Here is a 17,855-nt window from a genome sequence, read left to right on the forward strand (position 1 = left end):
ATTGTAATCATGACTCTGCTTGTTCTTTGAAGTAAAATATGTGAATGACCAACTGCAAGAGAAGGGCGGTGTTGCCCAGAGCGTAATATTCTGTATAAAAGAGAAGACTGGTTTTTGTTCTGCAGACTGCCTCATTCAGTTGCTAAGGCTTCTGTGCGACGTAGTCTCACTCATTTGAGTTTAATAAAGATGTCTTTTCATATTTCAGCTTCTTTGCCAAGTTCTTTGTTATATTACCATGAGAGTGAAATTTTCATATACCACAACAGGAAGTACTCGAAGTCATAGGGTGCTACCCCTGGCACCTCTGGGGTCTCAAAAATCAGAGTACTTCAAAGCGGCGATAATTCTATGCCTTATCAGCAAGGTCACGCTATTGCGTGAATCCTTGCATTAGCGTCTGTTTACTGAATGCCCAACTTTGCATCTCTAATGAGATACAAAGTGGGCGTTCCTGCCCTGACATAACTGGAGAAATGTCGCTAAGTTACATTTCTCCAATTATCAATGGGCACGCTAACCTGCAGAGCGACAAGCAAAGTAGTGATAACCTCTGTTATCGCTACTTTCCTTACGCCTGCTTCATGACTGACTTAGCCATGATATCCTATGTAAGGTGGATATCATGGCAAAGTATGCCTTGCCCTATCATCAAGCTATCACCAAACTTTGTGAGATTATCGCTGGATTTCCAGCGATAATCTCACATTTGGCAATTAGCGCTTGGAATTTTATCGCTTTTGAGATGTTGCTAATAGCACGCTATCTCAGCGATAAAATTCCACGTTACCCGGCGATAATCCTCCTAGCGCTAAGTGCGCTGAGTGATAAATATCGCCGGTCCTTGATGATATTCCTCCCAATTTCTATCTCTTTCTGGCAGGCCTCTGTCCAGATCAACTTTCTGGGCTGTTTCTTTGAAGTCATCTCAGTTAACGGGGCAACCATGGCTCCAAATTCCTCAGCAAACCTCCTAGAATACCCTGTAAGGCCTAGAAGGCCCTCACCTTAGTCAATGTTTTAGGGGGTTGCCAGCCAGGGTAGGTTCAATCTTTGCCTTTAGGGGCTACACTTTGTAACCACCCACCATGTGGCCCAGAAACACACTGGCACCATGCCCTATCTGGCACTTACTGGGGTGTACATCAATCTTTGTGAAAGAACTAAGAACCCTGTAGTCCTTACTGAAATTATGATGTGGAGTGGCACCCGGTGGGGCAGCCTTGGATGTCACCACCACAGGGCTGGACAAAGGACTGTTGTGGAGCTGAATTACTCCTAATCTTGGAGACCCCCTCCTTGATTCTGGCCCGTACCTTGTCTGACAACCTGTAATTCTTATTTGGAACAGGTGGACTGTCATGGGCGCACAGGTTTGTGAGTCCAAGGATGAGGTTCAACAGAGAGAAAAACTGTTCCAGCAGCTGGTGACAGTCACTCTGCTGTTCTGGGTTAAGAATAGGAGAGGGAATGACACTTTCCACTGGCCAATTGTGCTCCTGGGTAGACAGGAGGTCAGAGAGAGGCTCGTTCTCCTTTTCCACCCCCTCATTTATCCCTATGAGCATGCTAATTTCAGACCACTCAAAGTGTAGTTTGAGGCGGTTCATGTGGAGCACTCTGGAGGTCTTGAGATCCACCAGTTAGACGGACTTCCACTTCTATTCCTTCACCTCATATCAGTCTTTCCATTGATCCTGGAGATCTATGGACTCCACAGGTGCCATATACCTACTTTCTGGACAGTTTGAAACTCTACCAAAGTGGTGTTCTTATCACACCAGAGCTTCATAACCTCTTGACTGGCTTAATGATTGCTTTTCACCTTCTCACAGAAGCAATACATCTGGTTGTAGAAGTCCAGCATGTATATGGCCACATCCTGAGGGGGTTTCCTGGGAGCTTGACAAGGCTAAGGGGTGCCCTAACATGGTGGCCAAAGAGAAGAACACTGGGGTTAATCCCAACTCCCTTCAGTGGCACCTACATGTAGGCAAATGAATCCATGGCAGGAGAGCATCCCACTTATGTTTAAAGGCTCAGGTAGGCCCCTTATCATGCTTTTTAGGGTCTTGTTGAATCTCTTGACAATACCATACATTTGGGGGTGATAAGATGTGGAGAACTTATAAGTAGGGGGTGGGCAGAGCGTGCAGAGTTTCAAACTCTGCAAGAGATTCTGCAGAGTTCTGGGAGTAGGCAGAATTGACACATCACACTGACTTTTTGCACCTGGAGCTTGTTCTGCACTGCAAAATCAGCATGAACTGTACCATGCCGCAAGCCAGAGGGTGCTGTTTCTGTGCTGATGCACAAGAAGCTTTTCTACTCAAGCGGCAGCTTTCTCACCACGAGTGGCAGTTTTCTCGCTAGATATGATCCTACCACTCAAAAATCGCACTATGGGACACCATATCTCATTCAAACTCACCAACCTAATGTAGACGAGCTGCGCGTCAGAAAAAACTCTACCATGCAGTGGTTGTCAGAGTTTTGCCGTAACTCATTGTTACAAGCGTAACACGGAGTGAGCAAAACTCAGTGAACTCTACCGGTAGAGCAGAATCTATCTCCCATCACTAGTTATAAGTTACCACACACTCATCTCACATGGACTTCATGCACACTAGCATGACATTAGTGCCTCTGAAAGACACTCTCTCTTTAGGGACCCCACAAACGGAAAAATCCCCATCAGTGCTCTGGCCACCACAGGTGCAGTCACCAACCTGAGAGAGGTGGCGTCTGGGTAGCCAGTGGCATGGTCCACCAAGATTAGGAAGAACCTGTTGCCTAAAGCGGTCTTGGGGTGCAAGGGGCAATCTATGTTGATTCCCACCCTTTCAAAAGAAGTGCCATTGACAGGTAATGGGGTCAGGGAAGCCTTGGGATTTTTCACTGACTTCTCACTAGCTTGGCAGGTGGAACAGGTCCTACAGAGTGCATCTGAGGCTGTCTCATCCGGGGCCATAATAATTGGCTACAATCCTGCTAAGGTCTTGTCTAGCCCCAGATTTCCTGCTAGAGGAATGTCATGAGCCAAACTGAATAGAACGGCCCTTTAACACTGGGGCACCACAAGCACATGGGCTGGCCCAGGTCCAGGAATCCTAGGCTCACTATATAGGAGGTTATTCTCCCAATGGATAAGGTGATCTTCTGAGGTGTCACCTGCTGCCTGGGCCTCAGGTTGCCACCTAAAGCCCTCTTGAGTGGAGCACTCTTTCTGTGCTTTGCAGGAGTCTTTCCTCATGGGCCCAACCTCAAATTGCCAACTAGCAGGCTCAGGCAGCTCTCAAAGGGTGGCAATGTCCTACCCGATTGGCTCAGGAGCATCCCTCTTAGGTGCCCCGTCAACCTGGACTGGGGGACTTCAGGGGCTGGTTTCCCTCACCCTTTGCCCCAACTCTTCTTGTTTGGCAACTGCCATTGTTCCAGGCTTCAGGTAACCTTGTCTCCCCTCCCGGAGAGCCATGGGCATTGTAGTCATATAGAGCCATTCAGGCAATCCCAACATCTCCAAGTTTGACCTGAGCTTTACATCCCTCCAGATAGTGTACTCCAGGCTATTGCGTTACAGAAATTCAACATGCATTACAGTGATCACTACTACTTTTAGAAAACGTGAGATCCCCCACTCAAAGGGAACTAGAGTCACCGATAAACGACTCACTCGGTTGTGTGCGACTATGACTTGGTGGAAAGTGTTAGGCAGAAGCTGCTCTGAGGACACCAGCTGACACCTTACAGTAGTCATTTTGACTCCTGTGTCTCTCTGGGCATCCACCCTTTGCCCATAGATGGTGACCCACTGCCTGTACTTAGAATCATTTGCAGGTATATGGTCCTTTTGTATCATCTCCTCCTCCAGAGACACTTGGATTAACTTTATCTACTCCCCAAACCTATCCGGGACAATCTCCTCCCTGAGGACTACAATCACTAACCCAGACGTCTGCACACCGGTGGGTGGCAGTGCCCTCTCAGGAGATTTGGAGTCTCCCTTGGAGTTCCCATATTTGTAACACTCAGTAGATTGATGGCACAAACCTCTCTCTCTGTTTGTAAAAGAATCCCTTTTTGGGGGATTAGACTGGGATCTAATTTGGGTGCCTTTTGCGAGCTCCTTGCTTTAAAATTTTTCTCTTACCTTTGTCTTCTGGTGGTCCACTGAGCACCCTTTTAGGAGCTTCCTCCAGATGCCTTTTGGACTCCCTGGTGCTTACCCAAAGGTTCTCCTCCTCAGCAAGCTTCCCGAGATCAGTTAGCTTGATGTCCACTTGGTGCGCCTGTGGCTCTGTAAAGCAAGTTTTGAGCATGTGCTCCATGAGAATAAAGTTATACAGACGTGAATCCCGTGCTCTCCATGCTACTGGAATCAAGCTATTCTGGCTGAAGAGAGGTGAAACCCCAAAACCGGTCCTAGGATGCTTGTTTCCAGTCCAGGGAGGACCTGGCCTGGCAGTTTGGGCTGGACTGTTCCCATTGTGCACAGGGTCAAGACTTATTTGCAAATGGCTGGGTCCAAACTGGAAAGGCATGGTGAGCAAAACAATGATGGATTTAGGCCCAGATCTCTGTACTGGGGTGAATGTATGACATTGTTCTGCATTCTGTCCATCAATAGTTCTTTTTGCTCAAGTCAGGAGGCCAGCCAACCAACCCTTGGAGTCATACTGAGGTTTTGGGTTAAAGAGGTGTGTTCAAGAGACGCAGGTCCAGTCCTTCTCCACCAGGCAGCAGATCAGCACAGACAGGCAGCAGCACAGCAAGGCCAGAAGGACAGCGGTTTGCAGAGTGGCATTCTTTCAGCAGCTGAGCAGTCCTTCTTCCTGGTAATGTATCCACAGGTCCAGAGGTGCAATGGAGAGTTGGTATCTCAGGTCCTGTATATATACCCAGTTATGCATTTGAAGTGGGGGAGAAGCTGTTCGAGTCCTTTTGAAGTCTTCTTTGAAATCCCCAGGTATCCTGCTTCCCCTGTGCTGGGTCCAGTCTAACTACTGGTGGTATGCAGCCCTTTGTGTGGAGGCAGGACACAGTCTATTCAAATGTAAGTGGGTCTGTGGTCAGCTTCTCCCTCCCATCCTGCTAGTGATGGATCATCCAGGCACACCTAAGCTCCCCATTATGTGTGATTGCATAGGAGGAATGCACAAACCACAACTGTCTGCTACACCCAATCATGTGACCCAGAAACAGGATACAGACACTAAAGGGCTAAGGCAGGAATATGTCAACTTTCTAAACGTGTCATTTTCTAAATTGTAATTTAAAATGCGACTTCACCATCAGTTAAGAGTTTTCATTACAAATTCCAAAGACACCAAATATGAACTTGGTACCTGCACCCATTTGGAAATGACAGCGTATTAAATATAAGGTACTCCCAACGTTAGTATATGAGAGAGGTAGGCCTTGCAGTAGTAAAAAACGAATTTAAGGGTTTTCACTACCAGAACATGTAAAACTTAAAATGTAATGTTCTACCTTTGAGATACACTACACCCTGCCCTCTGGACTGTCCAGGGCCTACCCTTGGGTGACTTACATGAAAAAAGGGAAGGTTGGGCCTGGCAAAAGGTTTATTTTGCTGAGTCAAAATGGCAATTGATAACTGCACACACAGGCTCCAGTGGAAGGCCTGCGACATGTTTAAACGGCTACTAAAGTGGGTGGAACAATCAGTCCTGCAGGACCATCAGTAGCATTTAATTTGCAGGCCCTGGGCACACATAGTGCCACGTTGCCAGGGTCTTTCAAGTAAATACAATAAGCCAATCGGGATTAAGCCTGTTGTATCATTTTACAGGAGAGAGCAAAAGAAATGTAATCCTGGTTAGCATTGGTAACGTACACAGAGTCCTAAGATCAGCAAAAATTAGGTCAGCAAAAATGGTGGAGGAAGGCAAATCATTTTGCGGAAGAAAACCTCAAGGCTGACATGTCTGATATATGGAAAACTAGAGAGATGGATAGATAAATAGATAGATAGATAGATAGATAGATAGATAGATAGATAGATAGATAGATAGATAGATAGATAGATAGATAGATAGATAGATAGATAGATAGATAGATAGATAGATAGATAGATAGATAGATAGATAGATAGATAGATAGATAGATAGATAGATAGATAGACAGACGGATAGACGGATGGACGGATGGACGGATGGACGGATGGATGGATGGATGGATGGATGGATGGATGGATAGATAGATAGATAGATAGATAGATAGATAGATATGTAGATAGATAGATAGATAGATAGATAGATAGATAGATAGATAGATAGATAGATAGATAGATAGATAGATAGATAGATAGATAGATAGATAGATAGATAGATAGATAGATAGATAGATAGATAGATAGATAGCTGGACGGACCGACGGATGAATGGACGTACGGACCGACCGACGGACCGTCCGACTGACCGACGGGTGGTCGGACGTATGGACGGACCTACAGACAGACAGACAGACAGACAGACAGACAGACAGACAGATAGACGGATAGATAAGCAGAACTCCGTAGTTATGGTGGGTCAGAGTTATCATTGAAATGCCATTTTTTAAGACGGTTGGTGTCGTTTGATGAAGCTGCATGATACATTCCAAACAAATTACATCCACCTTATGGTCTTCATGACAAGGCTTGTGCAGATCCATCAGTGGGGGCCTTAAAATGGAACATGGGGGCAAAAGTGACATTTTCTATTGTAACTCTTTGATGTAAAACAAAGGTCTGAACAGAGCTACACCAAACTTGGCTTGTAAATGAAACCTTACTCAAAGAAAAGGCTTTGCTAGGCTTGGAGACATCTGGACAGTTAATTTTCAGAGCCACTGTGAATTTGTGGATCCATATACAAAAATATAGATACAACATTGGACTAGAGAGCTGTTTCCCTTCTACTGCACTGCATTTACCTGAAGCCACACCTGTCATGCTGTAGTAGGCTGGCAGTGACAGAAACAAAATATGTTGCAGCCACCTTTACCCAACATGATGTACTAAGCACCATGTTCAAAAATACAAAAACAAAAGTACAAGATTTGTAAATTCAGGACATGAATTGCAAATGCTGTAAAAAATTGAAAAAAGCAATCAATCCACCACTACTGCACTGTCCCATGGCCAGCTGGGGCCAGTTGGGAGCAGGGCCTTTTTAGAGTCCAATCCCTGCTGCCTACCCTTGCAAAGCACAGCTGAAGGCCTAGTGCAGCTTGGGTTAGCTGCATACTATGCATGATCAAAAGCTGTGTGCATTGTGTGCTGACTTCCCGGGAATGGTGTGCACCAGATCTGGCCATGCATTGTGACCCACCCTGGCTATGGACAGTATAAGGCTATGAGCAGTGGAGGATTGACCTGTTCAGGGATGGAAAGACCAGTCCTTGTGTACAACCCGCACTGTGAACAACGGAAGGCCAGGCACATTATGATTAGTTGGGTGCAGTGACCTTTTGCATGTGGTATATTATAAAAAAAGAATCATTCGAAAAACCAAAAGTTACAGTGAAGTTATGGTTAGCTTTGGTTATAATCCATTAACATATTTTTAAGAACCTCTAGAATTTCAACTGAATTGCACAGTTAAATTGCTGTTATGATTATGAATTGAAACTGAAAAACACTGAAATTTGCAGGCTACTGTTAGGACCACGATTCATAAATCACACAACAGCCATGCAACCATAATAAAACCCCACATGAGATGCTTGTGACCTCTAATATGTGTCATTAAATAACAAGACCTAAATGCAAAACATAATTAAACAACAACGATTACAACAACAGCGATTACTAAAACCAATAAGGTATACTAAATTCATACTCATCTTCTGTCAAACTGGCAAGGGTAGTGTGTTTCGACATCTAATCTGTAAAATGTTTATACCATTTGTAATCACAGTTGTTTCTTATTCGGTCTTTATTGGGATGAAAACTTTCTCATCATAATATTACACATTTTATAGTAAACATTTTAGGTTACATTACCTATCATTACCGCAAGAGATCAACCACGCAGGTGTCTCCTAAACAGCCTTCACAAATATTAATACTTAATTACCTCCTTTCTCAAACAGTCCACCAGTGCTTAATTTGTACAAAAATAAGTTCCAGGGCTCTAGTCAGAAGGCCACTGCAGCTTGCACCACACATTGCCTCTACCATGTTGCCAATGATGGTAACAACATAACTATTAATCGTCACACTCACTACAAGTGTGATAGTTCGGACTATTTCCAGCCCCAAAGCTATAAGAGGGCCTTGGGCAGCAATAATTAAAAGTTGTTGTAGCCATCCCTATATTAGCCTGACAGTGTCACCTTGTGGCAGACTGCCACAAGCCGGAAACCACCGGCCAAATTTAAGCACTGCAGTCTGCTGATTTGTGACACAATAAAATGTTACTAATATTTAACCATGTTTTATGAACTGAATGCCCCCTCTACGCCCAGGCGTTTGTAATCTTTTCATAGAAACGTTTTTTTAATTCCACAAACGGTTCATAATATTTATAGATCATTTAGAGAATTACTTGAAAAGTATCATCGGCTACAAGTTGTTGCATTCAGAACGTATTGTGAGGAACTTCAATGTATTTATTACATTTGTTTTTTTCCCACAAACACAAATTTACAGACAGTAGGCAATCCACTTCAGCAGTTAGATTTTGCAATGTAGTGGCTATACTAATGCAAGTAATTATTTTTTTCCTCTAGTTTCAGATAATGCAACCAAAGGCCTTTTTAGCCGAGTTTTGTCAGCAAAACTGCTTTTAATAAACCTCCTTTCTTCAGCGTTACATGATTTGAATATCTCTTGCTAGTCTTCTTCACTGACATTTAACCAAATGTTTTACATCAACATTAAGCAAAACGATTGGTCTATGCCTACCACAAGACACAGGTTTCCTACCCAGTCAGTCACTCTGCAACGATTCACCATTAGCACCTTGCATCTTGCACTTTTCTAACGGACCCTGACTTCCGCCGGGCCGGGCACGCAGCACTTTACCTCTGCTCCCTGGAGGAGACATTAAGATCTCAGAGCCGGTCCCGCAGTGCGGGAGACCGCTCTGCATCGATTCACAATTAGCACCTTGCACTTTTCTAACGGACCCTGACCTCTGCCGGGCCGGGGAAGCAGCACTTTACCCCCTCTTCCTGGAGGACGCAATAAGATCTCAGAGCCGGTCCCGCAACGCGGGACACACGCGGGCTCGGCACGGGCGAAGACCGGGCCAAGACGGGCCCATCTTAGCCAGTCAGAGACCGGAGGAGGCCAGGCTGGGCCACCCCACTTGGTCTGTCGGCTTGGTGTGTACCTGACGTGGCTATCTATAACGGTCATTGTACTAAATTGGTTTGTCAGCCAGCTCGAAGAAAAAAAATGCTTGACACTTCCCAAGTTGCCTTATATATAAAATCATCAAACATTAGTAGTCTTTGTAAACTCTTAGCTGTGTCTAACAGCTGGATAGTATTTTTGTGCGAACTTTGTGCTAACTTTGTGCGAACTTTGACGAACCAGATTGACTGATACCAACTGCCATCATGGGGAAAAGAAAGGCAGAGCCCAGTAAAAGATTATGTAGGAAGACGGTTTCTAAGAAGGCCACGAGCTCTCGTTCATCATTGTTGAACTATCTGACGGACTCGGTGGGGGCAATAGAGAAACAAATATGCACCATGGAAGAGACACTGAATGCCGAAGCCAAAGTAGAAAATCTAACAGAGAGTACCCAGCCTCTAACAGGAACAGAAATGATTCCTATTACAAATGGTTGTGTACAAAATATATCCAATCAGGTATGGGTGTGAGAAATCTGGAGGATGGAAATGGGACTACACATGGGGATCCTCTTGGACAAAAAACTCCGGGTTCTAAACCACAAAGGAAGGTGATGGTGATGAAGCGAAAAAAGGCACTAAACCCAATACTTGTAGGACAGAATGCAAAACAACTAACACTGAACAAGCCACATAGCGTAAGGAATGACTTAAGAGAAGTCTCCATTTTGATTAAAGAACTAGAACATACCTTAAAAGAATCATTGGGAAAGATGGAAGAAAGGTAAAAAAAATATTGAGGTAGCCCTAGGGAAACTTCAGGAAAAGAATTTGGCACACACTGATCAGGGGATCAGAGAGGGTGGGACCTCCACAAGGCTTAGATTGCCTAATACATCAAGTGTGAGACCATTGGAAGTACCAAATATATACACTATTAGGGAAAGAAAATATTCAAATCAATTAAGGCAAGACAACCAGATAGGAATAAAGGGATTGAAAACTCTGCCTGGCACAGTACACTCTTCGCAAAATCGAAATGGTCAAGGGGAAGAACGGGGAAATCAGCAGGGGAGGGAAATAAATGAAACGCCCATGCACCATACCCAATTAAGTTCTTATACCACATACTTCCCAAAGGCTAAAACCGAGCATACAGTTCGAGTTTTATTTCTCCCGCCTGAAGCAACTCCATAATCATGTAATTCTGGCAAACGTCCCGCGGCTTTCAGTTAGAGAAAACAAATCCTGGGTGGCATTAAGAAATAAATCCCTACATTGGTTGAGCACCAGGACTGAACTACATAGGGTACATTTTTCTGAATTCAAAATGGTCAGAAGAACAGCCTGGGTGGGGAAAAATCAAAGAGCACTAATAGGGGACTGCGTGGTATTAACTTTTGGCTCCATATACCTGGTGAAAACAAGATTGGAACGACTAGAGAGTACATTTATAAACCCCCAAAACATAAATGTTGTGCCATTAGGGCATTTTTATAAACCCCCCAACGGGTGGGAAGACATAAACAAATATAGGGCTTGCCCAGTGGAAAGATATTTGAGGTATAATGTCCAAACAGCCAACAGGTTTGAAAGCCTGTATAATCTAGAAGAGCGAAATTGACTGGTAAAGACACCCATCGCACAAAATGTAAATAAGAATGGGGTAGCTTATGGAAAGACTAGAAAAATATCAATTAATAGTCATCTTAAGCATCACATAGAGCCAAAGCGCACCCCAGAATCTCTGCCCAAACAGGCGGATTTTCAAGTAGTGCCGGAGTAATCAAGGCAGTACCAAAGCAAATACATAGGGTAGATACCAATGTTTTACAAGTAGGAACATGCCTGACACCGCTATCATCGACTCTCCTTATCTTACCTGCGCCAGATGTAAAGTAACACTGTAAAAGGAGCATATAGTGATAATAACAACTTTATGAAATTGGCTTTTTGGAACATCGCAGGATTACAATCAAAGATAGGCAGTCCAGTGTTGTCTGATTTTATACTGGAATTTCATATTAGATGTCTTCAAGAGACGTGGCTAAAGGAGGCTATACATATGAATGGATATCGAACGTATCACACGGCTGCTGTTATAGGTAATCATGGGAGGGCAAAGGGGGGCTTAGCAATTTACATATCCAACATGCTAAATGTCAGGAAAATAGCATTGAAATATGAGGAGGTATATTATCGAGCGATGGAGTTGTATATTGGGAGAAAGCAAAGAGTGGCACAAGTACATTTTTATAACAATACACAGACGGACCAGATTGAGGCTTTGAAAACAATGCAAAGTTAAGGCGAAGGGGATGTGTTTATTGTCTGGGGGGATTTTAACATTACACTGTGCTCCAAAAATGGAATTGATGTGTGTGTTATCATGAATGAAGAAGGAAAAGGTGAAAGCCTTTTCTCACATTTACAGTACGGGAAAGTTCTAAAGGAAATAGTATGTGGTCTTGATTTGGGTTTTGCAGATGAGATAAGCCTTAATCTGGTGCCTTTTAAAAGTACTTTAATGGAAGAGGATGTTTCTCAATAATTGATTATATCCTTCTTTCAAATAACTTAGCGCCTAGGATGAGGCAATTCGAAACTCATGATATTATTCTGGGTGACCATTTTCCACTGAGCGTTTCCCTGAATTTATTAATACCCCAAACAAAGTATGACCCTAAAAATGTCCATGCCCCTCAACATTTGGAAATTAATAGAAAAAATGGTTATGCCCTGAAATGGTTGATGGTTGATCCACTAGAAACCACACAGAGAATTGTGGCAAAAAGTAATCCGGCAGTGTTAGCCATTTTAAATGAAAATGCAACACATAAAATAGTTTGACTGCCTTCCAACATATTACAAGATCGGTTAATGAAGCCCTACAGGTACAAAAGACTAATTCCATCAGAAAGTCCAAAGGATGGTTCGACTCAAAGTGTACAAAGGCATATGCAACTCTGAAAAGAATGTCCCATAGCATCCCAAGAAATCCAATAGCATTAAAAGAGGCGAGGAAGGTATATTACAATGCGATTAAAGAAGGCAAAAAGGTGTTAAAAGAAGAGCTTTGGCAGACCCATTATAAAGCCACTGAGTCTAAGGACGGGACGGGCTTTTGGAGGGCTGTGAGGGCACTCTTCCTGGAGACGGGGGATGCCCCAACTATTCAAATAGTGATTACGGAAGAGCAGTGGGTAGAGCATTTTTCAAAAACTTTTGGCAACCACGATTTTGTAAATGCTGTAGAAACTTTAAATGAGGGAGGTGATGAAAGTATATCATTACGTCCGACAAACGTTAATGAACTCCATATTACTTTGGATGAGGTAAACGGGGCAATTTTGGCAAGTAAAGGAGGAAAGGTGCCTGGCTCTGATATGATTCCCGTGGATTTATATGAGTAATTTAGAGCTATGGGGCCCAATACTCACACAAGTAATTACGGCCAGTTGCTCTTTTAAGCTCATAGTGACTTGGTTGTAATCCATTTTAGTTCCCATTTTTAAAAAGGGAAATAGACAACATCCCATATGTTATCGAACGATATCTTTGTTAGATTCCTCGGTGAAAATAGCGGGCCGTATAGTATTAGAGAGAATACAAGATTGGGAGGAGGAAAATAAAACACTTTCAGACCTGCAATTTGGATTCCGTAAGGGATTGGGAACCATCGAACAAAGTCTTAATTTGAGCATTTTTATCTGTAAATATACTCTTTTAATAAAAGGCAGGCTATTCTTAGCGTTTGTTGACCTCACCGCAGCCTTTGACTGCGTAAGACATGAGAGGCTGTGGGAAGTCCTTCGGGATATGAGGGTGGACTACACTATTATTTATTTTTTAAAACATCTTTACCAGAAGGCCAAGGGTAGAGTCCGTTACGGTCTTAATGGAGAATGTATAGTACCTTTTCCAATCAAGAAGGGGGTCAGGCAAGGATGTGTGCTGGCCCCTTTTCTTTTTAATCTTTACACAAATGGTTTAGAACAAGCATTTTTGAAAGCGGGACAAGATTTTCCCATAATAAAAGGGCGATCTATACTGGCATTAATGTATGCGGACGATGCCGTTCTGATGTGTCGCACCCAAGTGGGCCTACAAAGATTATTGGATGACTTCGCAGCATTTATGCGAGACTTAGGTCTAAGGGTGAACACATAAAAAACTTTTATTATGATGTGTGGTATAGGTAGGAATAAATGAAGAGATATGTTTATTGACAAACAAAAAACAAATTTTATCAATAGTTTTCGTTATTTGGGAATAATATTTGATTATAAAGATACATGGGCCCAGCCTGTGCAGACGAAAAAACTTGCTCTTATGAAATCTACCGCAGCCCTAGTCAATTTTTCTAAAACATTAGGAAGGAGGCCCTCTCAAGTGCTACTACAAATCTATGAGGCTAAATGTGTATCGACAGCCTTGCATGGCGCAGGAGTGTGGGGACATTGTAATATCCAATCAAGTAGCGTATCGTTGTATCTTTGTGACTTGGAACTGGGGGTTCCATTTCTAATAGACCTAATTAAAACAGAACCAATTATGCTCTGGTATAGGATATGGAGCTGTGAGGAAACCCATTTGAATCGGGAGATTTTAACTGACGTTTTGGGAATGACTGGTGTGTTAAAAATTATATGGCTAAAATATGTCCGGGACTTTTTGTGTGACCTAGGGTACCCTCAGTTTTACAATGAGCCAAGCACAATGAGTGTGATGTCAAGAAAGGAGCTGAAAGACAAATGTTTATCATTACTTTAATCATGTCGACTATCAGAAGAAATCGCTAAGCCCACAGTACTGCATCATCAGATGATAGTAATAACTTACAGTATCCAACCTTATCTCATTTTAGTGCATGGCTCCTACGATAGATTGTTGTTAACAAGATTTAGATTAGACATATTCCATCGTATAACCAGCTTCCCAAACATGAATAAATGGGCTAGGGTGATGCAATTATGCCCCTGTGATAACAGTTCAGAGCAAACAACAATTCATGTAGCTTTTTTCTGTAAATTTTATAACCTACAAAGGAAAAAATGGTTATTGCCTTTTTTAAAGAAACTTGATTTTAGAAGATGCCGACCAGCGTTTTTAGCTTTACAATTTTTAGAAAACAAATTTATGAAATGTATCTTAACAAAGTTTTTGAAAAATGTGATGAAATGTAGAAAGTTGATAACACTGTGATGGATTATCTGCATTATAATTTTATTTCTATGGGAAAGGAGCTGATGTTTGTTAAATCTGAATAACCATGTATTTTTATGATGTGCTTTTTTGATTTTCTTAAATAGAAATCGAATAAAGCTTGATTAACAATAATGTAGTACAGAAATAAAAGCATTGTTCTTATTTAGTGGTACTCTTTTGTACTTCACAGCACTGTACTTGGCTCATATAATGCTCTATGAACATAATTAGTAAATCGTGGGTTTTAAATAATAATGGCCCTTTTCAGAGTTTGGCAGATATAACTTCTGCCAAATAGCTGCAGATGTCCCCAGCCTGCAGAAGAAACATGTTTCAAGGGGTGAAGTCACCACTGGCTCTGACTGTGGCACCCTTAACTGACAGCCTGGCTGACATTGGGTGACTGCTGAAAGATAAATAATGCTTTAATTTAAGGAAAAATTACACCATATCCAGCAGATTATCTTTCAGTACTGGTACATTCTATAGAATAGGCAACCATTCTAGTTCTGTACCAGAAATCGGTGACAATGAAAATCAGCTGTTATTGATACTTGGAGAATAGTTTTTGGCTTTGAATTTCCTGGGTAGAAATTGACCGGCTTTGAACCAATAGCAATGCAGTACTTTGGTAAAGTAGAGCTACCTACATGTTGAGTATGTACTTGTTCTAAGTCCTTCTCTAGCTTTACTACATCACATGAATGTATCACAACTTAGAACTCCTAAAGCAATGGTACAGAGATGTAGGGGCCAGATGTATGAACATCTTATCACAGTATTTTTTCAATGTTTTGCAGCTGGATTTTGCAAATTGTTGATTGATTGCATACCGATTCATTATTTGAAAGAGATGCCAACAACATTCCCCTTCCAAATAATGAATGGGTATGGGTTGTATTCCCATTTTAGGAGTCAGAAAAAGTTCATTGATACCTAAAATGGGATTAGTACGTCTGATAAACCATTTCTGTTGTCGTATTCCTGTAATCAGAGTGTTTACAAACGGAGAAATGCTTAATGGATCTGGCCCTATCTTCCATCACCTAACTGAGACAGACAAATAAGTGTAATATCATTATTATGAGCACTAAAATATACTAATGTATGCCTTTCATAATGTCAATGCACCTAGATATAGCTGGAACAGGTTGCACTATACATCATTGAGGTTAATACAACATCTAAACTAAAGATGACAATTTTACATAGAGGGCCAGATGTACGACCCTTCTCTTTGCAAGTTGCAAATTGCGTCAAACTGCGACTCGCAAAAGTGGATGCACAACAGTGTCTCAGACACTGTTTGCGAATCCCAATGGAGTCACAAATTGCATGCCTCATTAATATTCATGACGCAAGCTATAACTCCCAAGGATGGTGGCCTGATGGGGTCAGCAGACCACCATGTCTGTGACTGCTTTTTCAATAAAGCAGGATTTTTTTATTTTTATATGCAGCCCGTTTTCCTACAAAGTATTTTCACAGACACTCACAAAGGAGAAGGTGTCCTCTGGGGACCCCTTCCCTTTTACCAGTGGTTTACCACCTACTTCAAGTTAGTGGTAAACTGCAAATGCGGTCGTAAAACAATAGGACCATTTTTTGCGGTCGCAAACGGGCCGATCTCCCGTTTGTGAGTGCAAAAATGGGTCGTACATCTGGCTCTTAATTCTGAGAAGTGCATTTTTCAAAAGATGTTATTCATGAAGGGTTCTAGATTACATCTACTGTTTCTACACCGAAATACATCAGTATCAAAGTAGAGTGAGAGTATAGAATGTATTTATGTGCAGAAATAGATGCAACACATATTTTGACAAAGCACAGAGTATTGGTGTTTAATGTCAGAAATATTCTCGCAAGCACTGCATGTGTATATAATACCAGGGAGAAAATCATTCTGGAGGGACACCACATTTGCAATCTCTGGCACTGCTTGAATTACACAAGGGTGTTTAAAGAAGTTTATTCACAGTTGTTAGAAATGAGATCTCTGGTTGGCTAAGGTTTGTGCCAAAGCCAGGCAGAGACCACCACACTAGTCAGGGTAAGGGAGTTACACACCAAAGATAACCCCTGCTCACGCCCTTGGTAGCTTGGCACAAGCAGTCAGGCTTATTCCGGTGGCAATGTGTAAAGCATTTGCGCACGCACACAGCAACAACATCCCAGGCACACTACAAAAAGAACTCCACACAAGGTATATCAAAAATAACCTTTGTATTCTCATAACACATTAGAATAGTAATCACATCATATACGTCGTGCTACCTGGCACTAGGTCATATTTCAAGGGATTATTTACACCTGACAGGGCCAACTGGACCACTGTCAGAACCGTCACAAAGTGAACTTATCATAAACATAGAACATGACCAGTAATTACTGGTAACTACTGTACTCAGCAACAGCCTGTAACATAAACTGCATTATGCACAGTATCACATTAGGCGCGAATTACATTCTGCGCCAACCTCACCAGCATAAACACCTGCAATCATCTCATAAGTCTAAACGCATTAGACCCTCACCTCCTAAGCATAACTCACAGGAGGAAATAACTCTCACTAGCATAAACCATAATATGCAAACTAACCTCCTACATAAATACCACATTTAGAGGTATAACACAGGGTGTATAAAACATAGTACATACATTAAATTTCCTAGCACCACATAAATCATATTTAGCACATAGTCTCCTAAAAAGACCATTGGAGAGGCATCAATCACATTAGGGCCTGGCGCCCTACAAACCTCTCAGTCCCCCTGGCCAACTGGCCATCTCAAAGGGTCTCAAATGCTCTATGTCCCAAGTGTCAGGGCTGCTGCCTATGCAGCGAAAGTCAAGGGTGCGCACACTGCGCAGGCCTAAACGTTGCAGCTGCCCACTACTTGCTGGGCAGCTGAGAATATCACGTGAGGGCCTAAACGATGCAGCTGGCACTAATTGCTGCGCATCTGGGAGGACCAAAGGAAGTCCTGGGCTCTCAATATGGCGCCTGTCCCACTCAGGGACTATAGATCAATCGTGGCAGCTGCCTGCACTCTCGCAGGACAGCTGGGAAAATCGCCCAACTGGCATGCACGGGCGCTACTGGCCCTCTGGACTCTCACTGGGTCCTAGAAACAAATGCCAACATTGGAGCAGCCCTCATGCAGGCAGAGCCGCTCAAGGAAGAGGTACTGGCACCAAACAACATGCCCCCCCATAGCATTGGAGTGGCCCGCGATGGTGGGCCCGCTCATGGGAATCCATCTTCCAGCACATGGGCTCCTCTGCCCCTCGGGACCCCCCACCGGGGCCCTTAAACAAAACATACCCGCCATGTTGGAGC

Source organism: Triturus cristatus, chromosome 2_2 (genome assembly GCF_964204655.1).
Source record: "Triturus cristatus chromosome 2_2, aTriCri1.1, whole genome shotgun sequence".
In the NCBI taxonomy this organism is placed as follows: Eukaryota; Metazoa; Chordata; class Amphibia; order Caudata; family Salamandridae; genus Triturus; species Triturus cristatus.